At 45.9% G+C, this 12,898-nt stretch overlaps 1 long non-coding RNA gene across 1 annotated transcript in view; it reads left to right on the plus strand.

Moving 5' to 3' along the window:
• Nucleotides 1-1,853: 1,853 nt before the first annotated feature.
• LOC127684676 (uncharacterized) overlaps nt 1,854-12,898 on the plus strand; it is a 20,605-nt gene continuing 9,560 nt past the window's right edge. The window contains exon 1 of the long non-coding RNA XR_007977763.1: nt 1,854-2,056. This is a non-coding gene — a long non-coding RNA (uncharacterized LOC127684676). The remainder of the gene's footprint in view (nt 2,057-12,898) is intronic.

The raw sequence follows: 12,898 nt of genomic DNA on the forward strand, positions 1-12,898 counted from the left end.
GGAATATTCCAGTGTCAGGTCCTTCCTGCAGGGACACAGCTGGGGATGAGACTAAGTGACTACTTAATAGTTGGTTTTCTTTTCATCTTTTTCTCCTTCATTTTTTCCATCACCTTTATTTAGTTATGTGTGTGTGTGTGTGTGTGTGTGTGTGTGTGTGTGTGTATGTGTGCGCGTGGAGGTGTCAGAGGATAACTTGAGAGAGTCTGTTCTTCTACCATGAGAGTTTTAGAGATTAAACTTAGGTTCTCAGGTCTAACAGCAAACACCATCCCATCTTCATATTTTCTTTCTTTGAGGCAGGGTCTCGTGTATCCTAGGTTGGCCTCAAATTGGATAATAGCTGATATTTGATATTGAGCTTCTTATCTTCTTGCCGTCACCTCCCAAATGCCAGGATTGTATGTGTGCGACATTATCTTGGCTTTTTCAGTGTTAGGGATCAAACCCCTGGCCTTCCTGCATGGTACACCCTGCCAACCAACCTGCACCCCACACCCCAATAGTGAGTTTTATGAACATCCTGTCATGCAATAAACTTCATATGTTACTTTGCACAGTGTAATGATTTGGACATATATAGACCCTTGAAACCATCATATGCCAGATTGCCAGGGCAGCTCTCACACAATAGACTGGTTTAAGCAGTAGAAATATCTTTTCACACAGTTCTAGAGGCCAAAAGTCTAGTATCAGCTTGTAGTGAGCACTGGATTCTTCTGAGGCTTGCAGATAGCCCTCCTCCCCCAGACTTTGTTATCACACCATGTTCCCTGCACGTGTGTCTGAGTTTTAATCATCCCTTATAAAGACATGGCCATACCGGATTCAAGCTCATCCCAGTTACCCCACTTTACTTTGGTGGTTTTTCTATCTGCCGTATCTCCAAACAGTTAGGCTACAGTGCTGGAGTCTAGGACTTCAACATGTGTTGTGGGAGGACAAATTCAGCCCACAACACTGTCACATCTGAAAGTTTCCTGGTGACTCTTTCTAATTCTGCCTCCTCTTGCCATTTCCAGACAGCCACTGATTTCGTTTCTGTCATAACAGACTAGTTCGTGTTTTCTTAGAATTCTTAGAAACAAGTGAAATTACACATCATGGATTCTTTGCTTGTCTGGATTTTTTTTTCTACTTAGCATTATCATTTTTAGATTCTTCTATGTCATCAGTATCAGCATTTTGCCTTTCTTATAAAGCCTTACTGATTTCCTAGGCTGGTCTTGAACTTGTGACGTTTCTGCCTCAGTCTCTTGAGAACTAGGATTCCAGGTCCTTCACATTTGACTCTTTGGAGCAGTGCTCCATTGTATGAGTATTTCATACCACAGTTACCATTTACCTGCTGATATATGTCTGTGTTGTTTCCAGTTTGGGGCTCTAGTGAACAACTTGGTTGTGAGCTGTCACATGGGTGTTGGGAATTGAACCCAGATCTTGCGAAAGCAAATGCTCTTTACTGCTGAGACACTTCTCCAGCCCCCATGCTTTTCAAATTGGAAGACACATCACACACATTTTCTCTGGATTCCCATTATAGGGTTGTGAAAGCAGTCAATTTGATTTTTAAGTTGTGAGTAAAGGAACCAAAGCAAGATGTAGCTGCCTATGCCATGCAGAAAGGAGCAGGGTCTACTTGCTTCCTGAACATCTTCTGGGGTGGGACCCCAAGTGGTCCCAGTAGATGTCTGTTTCTTTCAGTGAATGATTAAATACATGAGGAGGAGTAAGAGTCCTGCCTATGGTCACCCAGAAGGTTCAGAGACCAGGTCAATTCCCTCCATGCACAGAACTTGTATTAAGCTCTTAGAAAAAGAATATTAGCATTGCTACTTCCTTCTAGAATGGGCACCACAGCGCCTGCAGTTGCCTCTAGCGTGAGATCAGAGGTAGGCTGGGACCTGCCACTCAAGGAAGTCCTGAAGCTTCTCCAATGGGTTGGCCCTGGTAAGCAGGGTTCACCAAAACTAAGGGAGCAATAGCCAGTTTCTGACTGGGGCATTCTGGCCAGAGCGTGGTGAGGGTGCCTCATGACTTCAAGCCCCAGAGCAAGGTGGGTGACCTAGCCTGAGTTTGGGCCTGTAATTCTGACTCCAGGTCTCTGTCTCTGTCTCTTCACTCTCTTTGATTGAAGGCTTTCCATGTCCCCAAGGAGGTAGAAACAGGTTATGGTGTGTGTGTGTGTGTGTGTGTGTGTGTGTTGTATGTGTGGCATACTATGAAAGGTAACCTGCTATAGAGGTAGGTAACCTCTCCTACTATATCTTTTTTTGTTTGTTTGTTTTTTGGATTTGGTTTTTTTCCGAGACAAGGTTTCTCTACCTAGCCCTGGCTGTCCTGGAACTCACTCTGTAGACCAGGCTGGCCTCGAACTCAGAAACCAGCCTGCCTCTGCCTCCCAGAGTGCTGGGATTACAGGCGTGCGCCACCACTGCCCGGCTTCTCCTACTCTATCTTAGGTGTCAGTGTCTGTGGTCATAACAAGCTGAACGATGAAAAATACATCTTTGTACTTTTACTGTCCTCTCTTCTGTAAGGAAAACAGTGCCAAAGGCAAAGAACCCTGTGCCCGTTTTCTTTCTGTGTGCTAACCTAAGGTCCCATCATAGAGCATTGTATCACGGTGGCTGTGGACACATGGCAGGAAAGAATTCATAGATTCTTTAGTAAAACCTCTCATCTGTTCACCGTCACCCCTGGGGGAAGCAACACTGGTCTCATTCAATGGATTAACATTATGGCTGGAAATAAAGCACCCTGTCTAGGTTCTGTCAGATAGAGCATACCAAAGACTCTGGGAGGCTTCCTGCCTCTAAGCTGTACAGATGGAGAGTCGGGTCCTAGGGTACCACTTACTGAAATCGGTCTCAACTTCATCATTCCTGGTCCCATGCCTGGGATCCTGCGTACCAAAATCCTGCTTCCCAGGCCATTTTGCTGCCCCTCTGCAGGCAGAAAAGCTGGGGTTCCTCCTGCTATCCCACGGGCTATGCAGAGGCCCAGAACCTCCTTAAGGCCCCCTACCAGGTAGACAAGAACTTTCTGCTGTCATGCTTCAACACAGCAGAGCTGCCTGGCACTGAGTGCTTGGGTGGGGGGAGCTGGAGGGGAGGGTTCTCTCTCTCTCTCTTTCTCTCTGACACACACACACACACACACACACACACACACACACACACACACACACACGATGAGGGAGTTGTTGTTGGGAATCTGAGTGGGAGACATTAACAAGAACCATCAGAGAATGATGGGTTTGGAGCCCAAAATACCAGAGAGCTTTAATCCAGAACTTTGCATTGCTGCCATTGTGCTGGGTGTTAAGCTCAGGAGCTCAGGGAAGAGCTCACGTGCCAGGCAAGAGATCAACCACTAAGTATATTTTCAGCCTCTCCAGGTTCTACTTTTGTGTGACGCTGTAGAAGTCTTTTTACCCCTCTGAGCTTACTGTTACTTATTTATAAGAGGAATGCTATAGCTATAGCTTCCATTTAGAGTTGTGAAGATGAGCTCAAATAACAGAAAAAAAAAAACAAAAACAAAAAACAAAACAACCCTCTGGAACATGGCTGCACATAGTAGGGACTTACCTAGTTTTAATTTTTTCCCCCTCTTTCTCCTTTCCTTGTTTTTTTTTTTTTTTTTCCGGAGGGAGTCTGGGCACAGATGACATAAGTTGTAATTTTTAGAACAGTTGTTATTAAATAGTAAACAGGACACAAAAGGCATAATCACAGAGAACCTGAAATGGGGACATTTTTGATTTAATTCTTAAATGTTGGGAAAATTAAGCTTCCGGTGGAGCTTTTCAATCAAGTGTATTGTACGGCTCCAAAACCCGCAGCAGGGGGAGAATGTCGCCTGCGGCACACATCTGCCTCAGCTGGATTGTTCCCGGGACATGGTAGAGTTCTCAGCTGGGGCTCACCAGGTCCCCAGTTCCCCCATAGTTCCTTTCTTCTTGCTGCCTTTGCGATGTGGCTTCTGAGATCCTTGTTACCGACCCAGTACTCATTGTTCAAATGAAGGTCTTTACAGGGAGGGTTAAAAAACAAAACAACAAAATCAAAATCAAAAAACATGGGCTCACAGAAAGATGGGAGGAATGTTTTGGAAATGGCGGAGGAGAGGGGAGGGATTTCTACACGACCCAGAATGGGCGTGGTCTCACGTCTTCTGGAGAATGGACAATGGCTCAGGGTTTTTCAAGAGCTGGGATGCTCTGTTGCAGTAGGAAGGGCAACTTTGAGACTAGCTGTTGTTACAGGCAGCCGGGTCTCAGGCCGGCGTCTCTCTCCGGTGCAGTTCTTTGTTCCATCTTCTTTTTGATCCCTCTCTCCTCTACACTCATGTTGCCTTCCCAACTATTGGAGTGAGAGCCAGAATGCCAGACTCCAAAGCTATCACATTTTCTGTATAGTTTTGTAAGGGAGAACATTACTATGTCTTTTATTTTGGTATATGTTGTAGTGTGCGAGTGTCTACATAATTATGTATGTGGGTTAACAATGGGGTCCCACATCCTGCCCAGAGCTTGGGCTGCTAGGTAAGGCAGGATGAGCGAAATTTGTATTGTGAGCACCCCATGGAACCAACATGGGGGGTGTTGGGCTGTGAGAAGCTGCTTTCCAGGGGTGGGGAAGGTGCAGTCTGAGGTCACCTGGGGAACCAGCAGGGCTGAACTTGTGGGTCCCCGAGTCTCACAGAGGCTGAGGACGACAGGTTCTCATTCTTGGACATAATAGATACCGCTGGATGTCGAGGAAGAGCTGAGAACAGGGTGTGGGCCCACAGGCAGGTTCTGGCCCAGGGCTGAAGGGGAAAGGGCAGGGGGAGAGCTCCAGCTAGGTCCCGTGGGGAGGAGAGTCTTCTGGCTTGCTTGGTGACTTGCTCAGTGGGTGGTGTGGGTTGGTCGTGGCTGGGAAAAGCAGGAGATTAGATGTGCTGCTCTTTGAAGGAAGACCTGTTCCAGACCTGTGCAGCGTCTAGATGAGAAGAGGCAGTCCATGGTTATAAAGAGTTTATTGTAGAGAAGTAGAGAGAGAGAGAAAGTAGAGGCCGGCCATGGCCACATGGAGAGAGAGGGGAGGAAAGGAAAGGGGGAAGAGAAGAGCCCAAGGGGGAAAGAGAGAGAGAGAAGGGGGGCGGGAAGTGAGAGAAGGAAGGGAGGGGGAGAGGGAGAGGGAGAGAGAGAGCACGGGAGCACAAGAGTAAAGGAGTGGGCAAGCAGCCTCTTTTATAGAGGGCTGGGCCTACCTGGCTACTGCCAGGTGACTGTGGGGTGGAGTCCAGACAGAATACCAGGGGCTTGGAGCGTTAACTTGAATGATGGCCACAGAATTATGGAGAGCTGAGGGCTCCTGTGTCAGAAGCCTAGTGTCTGGGAGCATGGCCAATAGTCCATCCCTTGCAGAATTATCTGCGGAGTCTCCGGAGTTCAAACCTAGTTCGACCAGAACATCGGCTGCCTTTCATGGTCCCACACATGTACATTCATGTGTGTGTGTGTGTGTGTGTGTGTGTGTTGGTGCACATGGAGGCCAGAGGCCCACCTTGCTTTTTGAGACAGGGTCTCGAGTCAATTTGGATCTTGTGAACTAGGTTAATCTAGTGACCTCCACAAATCTGCCTGTCTCTACCTCCATAGAGTTGCGATTATAAGTATGATCTATAACATGTAGCATTTTTGTGGGTTTTGGGGATTTGACTCATATCCTCATGCTTGCATAGCACATAGCCTTTACCCACTGAGCCATCTCCTCATATCAAAATATTTCTGTGTCTAATTGGAACATATACTTTCCCCTTTCCATGAGTTTTAGGCTAACTCTAATTGGTTTTCCTGATACCTGTAGGTGAAAATATTCTAAGTGATTTAATGTAAAGGGGAGTGATCCTGTTTATATTGGTTGGCTATTCTCCCAGGGCACATTGAGATCAAAGGCTTGATCCACAGGGCAGCACTCTTGGGAGGGAGTAGTCCCCTTGGCCTCAGGATTCGCTGGACTGGATGCTAGGGTTACAATAGGACGGCGCTTGGAAATTCCAAGGTTCTTGGCTCCTTTACCCGACTGCTGCTGGGCTCAGTCTTTCCATCAGGGACACATGCTAGCTAAGAAAGATGATTAGTTTATTTTTGAATATATGCCCAAACTGCCTGGATGTGGCTGGCTGTCCTGTGATATGTCACCTGTCTTGCTATCTGTCTTAGTCAGGGTTTCTATTCCTGCACAAACATCATGACCAAGAAGCAAGTTGGGGAGGAAAGGGTTTATTGAGCTTACACTTCCACGTTGCAGTTCATCACTAAAGGAAGTCAGGACTGGAACTCAAGCAGGTCAGGAAGCAGGAGCTGATGCAGAGGCCATGGAGGGATGTTTCTTACTGGCTTGCTTCCCCTGGCTTGCTCAGCCTGCTCTCTTGTAGAACCCAAAAGCACCAGCCCAAAGGTGGTACCACCCACAAGGGGCCCTCCCTACTTGATCACTAATTGAAAAAATGCCCCACAACTGGATCTCATGGAGGCACTTACTCAAATGAAACTCCTTTCTCTGTGATAACTCCAGCCTGTGTCAAGTTGACACATGAAACTAGCCAGTACACCACCTGTCCTGTCATATGTCACATGTCTTTTCCTGTCACCTGTCCTGTCACCTGTCATACATCACCTGTCCTGTCACGTGTCCTGTCAGATGTCCTGTCAGATGCCACATGTCCTGTCACCTGTCATATGTCACCTGTCCTGTCATATGTCACCTCTCTTATCATATGTCACCTGTCCTGCCACCTGTCCTGCTACTGACACATCATATCTTTCCTAGGCTGTCTACACTAGCTACCCCAGACCACTCAGAGGGGCTTAGCAGCTCTCTGAAGGCTAAGGGCCCGAGGACAGTTTGCCTTTGTAATCTGGTCACATAAGAGAGCAGGGAGCACATTATAATACGGTCCCCTCCCTGACTCATTCCCAGAATAATGTGTCTGTAAATGAATTAGAAGCAGATTTGACATGTTTTTTTTAAGTGGAAAGGTCAAAGGCATAACAACTGAGAACATTCTCTCTCTTTAGTCGGGCCTGCCAGCCATTACAATCTCCACCCCCAGGAGACAGGAGTGGGGTTGGGGCAGAAGGCACTGCTGTTTGGGGACCACACAGGTGGCAGGCTTCCTCTCCTCTCCACTGTGAACTGGCCATTTTTATTATTACCCTTGACTTAGAAATGAAGACAATGAGCCTTAGAAAATATTCGGGGTATCTATTGCTGTAACTACTAAGCCAAAGACCTGGTGGATTAAAACAAAGTGTTTAGTGTTCCTGTTGCTTCTGGTTGCCAGGGATCTGTGGTGGTGCAACTCGGTGGTTCTGGGGACCTCTATAGTCTGTCTTGAGACTGTACTCGAGATGTTGGCTTGGGTTGTAGTCATCTAGCTGTAGGCTTACCAATAGCTGGGTCATTGATTTCAAGATGATGCCTACCCATACCTGTTGGCTTGAAGCTTCAGTTCTTTGTGATGCAGAACTCATAGTAGGGCTATGTCATTGATAAGTTTAGCTTCCATCAATGCTAATGACCCAGTGGAGACCACGGAGAAACCCTGTGCCTTCTTACTAACCATCATTTCTGATGTACCTTATTGGTCAGCTTTGTTCACTATAAGTGTAATTGTGATTACATTTAAATTTTTATCTCCTATTTAAATTTAATCCCCCCTGGTTTTCCTATGAATCTATTCTATAGAAACACATACACACACACACACACACACACCCCATTCATAATTTTAGAAAAGGAAATGCTTTTAAAATATGGAAATTGACGACAAATCTTTTTTAAATTTAATATATTCTTTATTTACATTTCAAATGATTTCCCCTTTCCTTGATTCCCCCTCTCCGAAAGTCCCATAAGCCCTCTTCCCTTCCCTTGTCCCCCCCCCCCCCCATCCACCCCTGAGACAAATCTTGATTGACTAAATACATTGTATAACAACAGAATGTTCCATAGCCACCCAAATAATGAGGTGGAGATATAAGAAAGACCTTCCAAGAAACATTGTTGAATGTGTATGACAGTGGCTGTCGAATGAGAGCTGATACAGTTCTATTTTATGTACACGAGTACACCATAGCTGTCTTCAGATACACCGGAAGAGGGCATCGGATCCCATTACAGATGGTTGTGAGCCAACATGTGGTTGCTGGGAATTGGACTCAGGACCTCTGGAAGAGCAGTCAGTGCTCTTAACTGCTGAGCCATCTCTTCCAGCTTTGTATATAGTTCTATATACCTAAAAATACATAGTTATAGATAGCTATAAATATAGTTACTTATATTTAATTCACTTAATATATGTATTTACTTTTATATAAATATAAAGCACACCCATCTGGGGTTGGGGCTATGACTCAGTGGGTAAAGCACTTGCCATGCAAGCGTGAATAGTTCAGTGTGGAGCCCCAGAACACACAGAAAACCAGGCACTGTAGTGCACGTGCGTAATCCTAGCGCTCCTGTTTTGAAATGGGCAAATGAAGTTGGAGGATTTCTGGAAGCTTCCGGGCCAGCATGGAGTGAGCAGCAGTGCATAGGAGACTCTGTCTAGACAAGGCAAGAGGTGAGCATCGAGGCCCAAGTTTGTCCTTTAAGCTTCATGACATACCGTGGTACACTGAATGCCCTCCTCCCTAGCCCCCAACCAAGCTGTTAACAGTGTTGCTGTGTAGGATGCAGGACTTCAGGAAGGACGCAGCTATGTCATGCCCTCTTTATTGTTCCTATACAGCCTTTTCACTACTAACAGCACAGTGAAATCAACCCAGACACACTCTTATTAGCTACAGACATGATTTGAGAGCTACCATTCTTCCCACTAACGTATTCAGTCAGTGTGGTGTTTCCTCCTTGCACCTGTCTTCTTAGTCTTTCGTATTCTTGAGTTTCTCATTTCCACCCCCATTCATGACCTTGATGTTTTCGAAGCTTATAGACCAATCATTTTGTAGAATGACCCTCAGTCTGGGCCTGCCAGGTGGTTCCCTGTGATTAGACGGAGTTTATTCATTTCTATCAACACCACAGGGTATATAGTCATGCCCTTCTTCAGACAGCTTATTACAGGTCTGTCTTATTGTGTGAGGGGTCAGTGGGTAAATATGAGGCTGACCAGTCTTCTCTGGCCAAGTTACTATTTCTCTTCTCATATTTAGGAAATATCTTGCTTGCAACAATTATGTATGGTGCTATTTGCCTAATGCTTATTTTCTTTTTTCATTATTTCCTGCATGTTTACTAGATGACTAAATTTTTTTTCTGTAAAAATGTATTGTACCTTTCCATCAATTTATTCGATGATTATTTCTGTATGAAAAGTAGACATGCTAAAAAGTTTACGCTTTATAACAGTAATGTAAATAAAAATTCTAATTTTGTTTGAGTCATTGCTTTTCAGAAAAGAATGAGCTGATCGTATCTGGTAAAAGCTACTGCCAGATATGCCCAGAGAGGGTGCAGTCTCAGGTAGGAGTCTATTCTTGGGAGACAGAACAGACCCAAAGGCTCCTTGCAACCTGGACATTCTTAATTTCATTTCACACATGGTGAAATGGCTCAGAGAAGTGAATTTGGTGATTCATGCTGAGGCTGGGGTTAGGCTCTACATCCAGCTGGTTCTAAGATCACGTGTCTTCCATCAGCCTTCTTTAAACATCAGGAGGAGGTGAGCTCGAAGGCTCCTTTTAACTCTGAATTTCTGCACCTATGAAGTCTCCCAGCTGGCCTGATTCTGACTCCATCCTCCCCTCTTTGGGCAGACTCAAGGGTGGAAACTCACTGCCCACGGGCAGCCTCAGTTGCTTCAGTACTGATCCAGTTCGTCTGAACGCCAGAGATAAGGTTTTCTTTAAACAGCCTTTCCGCTCTTCCCTCCCTGAGCAGGGCTCCATCCGGCTGCAGTTCTCACCGGCACATAATTTAATTCCTCTTCAGCACAAAGACATAAGAAATCAATTGTGCGTGTGTATGTGTAAATGTAAATGCGAGTGTAGTGCATGCTCCCAGTGTTGCATGGGGGCTGGGGGTGGGCGAGGGGAGGCGAAAGGAGCCAGATAAAGACTCAGGATGGAGAGAGAAGGTCAAGGCAAACTCCATCGTTCCCAGCAATCGGCTCCCATCAGGGTCGTTAGTACAGTGTCTTGGTTACCCATGTTCTTTGGGTTTCCTGGGTGAGAATTCAGGCATAGTTTTTAGTTTAGTATTTTATAATAGCCTTGTTGACACCTTGTAGTGAATCGTGCTCCTTGACGCATTATATCTAGGTTCCAACTGGTGCTTTCTCTTTGGCATTAGCATTTCAATAATCTCTTGGTTTATACATCTCTTTGGTTGGACTATGAGTGCCATAGCAGATAGTGGTCATGTTTATTTTTCTTTTCCAGCACCTACAGGATTAAGTGAATGAATAAACCATTTAGGTTTTTTTTTTTTTTTTTTTTTTTTTATAGAAGCCATCTTGGAATCTGGGGAAAGAGTTCAGTTGTTAAAGTGCTCACTGTACAAACATGGTGACCAGAGCAGATCCCCAGCCCCCATGTAAAGATCCAAGCATGGATCCATGTGTGGTAAATGCGCATGTACAGGGGATGCCACAAGAAGTCTCCAGGGGCTTGCTAGGTGGCCAGTCTTGTTGAACTATCGACTTCAGGCTCAGTGGGAGATCAAGTCTCAAAAATAAGGTGGTAATCAATAGAGGCAAACAGGCAACACTGTGTCTCCATGGGCAGGTGGTGGTTGACTTGTGAACTTTGACCTTTCTCTATCTGGACCTGAGCCACCGCATATGCCAGATAAAGCAGTGTGTATTTTCTCAGGGAAGTGGAATTTTTGTTTTCCGTTTAATAGTATTGTTTTTGAGACAGAATCTTGTTAGTTAGTCCTGGATGGCGTCAAATTAATAGCAATCCTCCTGCCTCAGTTTTTCAAGTGCTGGGATTATAGGTGTGTGCTACCAGACCTCTCTGTATCCGAGTTTTCTTGAAATATCAAGGTTACATAGTGTTGAAACCACTCAGAATTGGGGCATTGATTTTTAAATTTTTTTTTATTTTTATAAAGGTTGAGAAGTGAGTGGACCTGATTGCTAAGCAGCCCAACAGATATCCTTATTAAGATAAAATTGTGAATTTTCAGAAGGCACAGAACACAACGACCCTAAGGACGCTAAGGGACGGACACCGACCCGTGGTGTTCTCAAAAGTGCCACAAGATGGCGCTGCTGCTGCTTCCCAGTCCGAACTACCGAGAAACTGTGAGCCGCTGCTGGAACAGTTTCTCAGAAGTTCTCTACAAGTTTGAAGTGATTACTCAGTGAACATCTTTCTTAAGTAATCTTCAATTTGGGCTTCTGGAGAGATCCTCACAATGAGGTCTTTTGAAACGGGCTCCGTAGAAGCCTTGCCCACTTGGACATGTTTGTCAGAGTCTGGGACATCAGGCTTAAGGGAAGGAAACCCGCTGGCTGGTCAAACTGCCACAAAGACAAACTGCCTCGAAACACCAGCACCAGGAGTCCTTTTGCTCTGGACCCTTGGTGGGTGTTTCTGGCACAAGCCAGGCTTTAGAGGTTTCCCCATCCTTCTTCCTGGGTCTTCCAGGTATCCAGTGGGTCTCTCAGCAGCTGTAACATTGGATTAGACTAGTTTGTGTGAGGCTCAGCCTGAGAGCTGCATAGAAGTTGGTATTTAGACATGATGGCCCAGGCATGCGCGAGGCATGCATGCATGAATCCATCTGTCCATTCCAAGTTCCCAGGCAGTATGCTAGGAGCTGAAAAATACAGCAAATCTGATAGCCAGCTATCTGGATTTGTATGTCTTTCTGGCTCCTGCCCTTTTCCACCTGGAATCTTGCTCATGGTTGGACTCCTTTCCTTTCGACTCTACCTTTGGTGTCTCTGTGCTTGAATGGAATCTCACAGTTTGATTATTTGAACTGTAGCTCTCATGCTACATCAGGGAAAATCCCCAGCAACCCTGTCTGCCTCTGATTACATCCTCTGGTGGACAAACAAGCAGACCTGAGTCAGGGTGACTAACCAACCTTGCTCGACTGTCCCTGAGAATGGAGATAACCCTGGAAGGCAGAATATCAAGAATATCACTTTCGAAACAAGGAGTGATGGCTTCCCAAGACGGGAAGATTTTCAGCGCTACAATCTGACAAACCTGGGCAAATAACCCTGAACTGGTTGCCATGGGCCAGTTCTCTCTTACATCCCCGAGAGACCCGACCTCTTTGTCTTTCTCCTTCTCAGTGTTTCTGAGGTCTGTGCTGCCCTAGGCACTCCTGGCAGTCCCTGTTTGTCCTGTGCTGGCTGACTTTGAGGCTGACTGGTGGGAGGCTCAGTGTGGGAAGGAAGGCATGGCTTAGCACACACGCAGTGTTCACCTTGGGCAGGCGCAGGATGCACCTCTCAGCCTTGGCTCCTTTTATTGTAAGATAGGTATAATTATCCCCGCCTCACGTTTGCTGAGAGGATCAGGAGAGATCGTGCATACAAAGTGTCAGGTATGAACCCGAGCATGCAAGCACAGCCAGATGTCGATGGTGCATTAAACAACAGAAGAATTCCACAGAATAAAGTGGTAGGAGGGAGAGACTCGGGGCTGCAGAATCCGGGGCCAGTGCGGGCATGGAGAGGCCAAATAGTATGGGGTGTGGCTGGGCAAAACGGTGTGGGTGTGGGCAGGACTCTGGGGTCTCTCAGACCCCGAAGATGCAATAGATTTTTTTTTTTTTTTTGGGCAGTGGGGAATCATTGAGGGATTTAATGGCTCCATCAGTTTGGGTCCCCATCCCTAGCTGCTTTGTGGATGTAATTTTGGTCACACAGCACCTAT

Source organism: Apodemus sylvaticus, chromosome 5 (assembly GCF_947179515.1).
Source record: "Apodemus sylvaticus chromosome 5, mApoSyl1.1, whole genome shotgun sequence".
In the NCBI taxonomy this organism is placed as follows: domain Eukaryota; kingdom Metazoa; phylum Chordata; class Mammalia; order Rodentia; family Muridae; genus Apodemus; species Apodemus sylvaticus.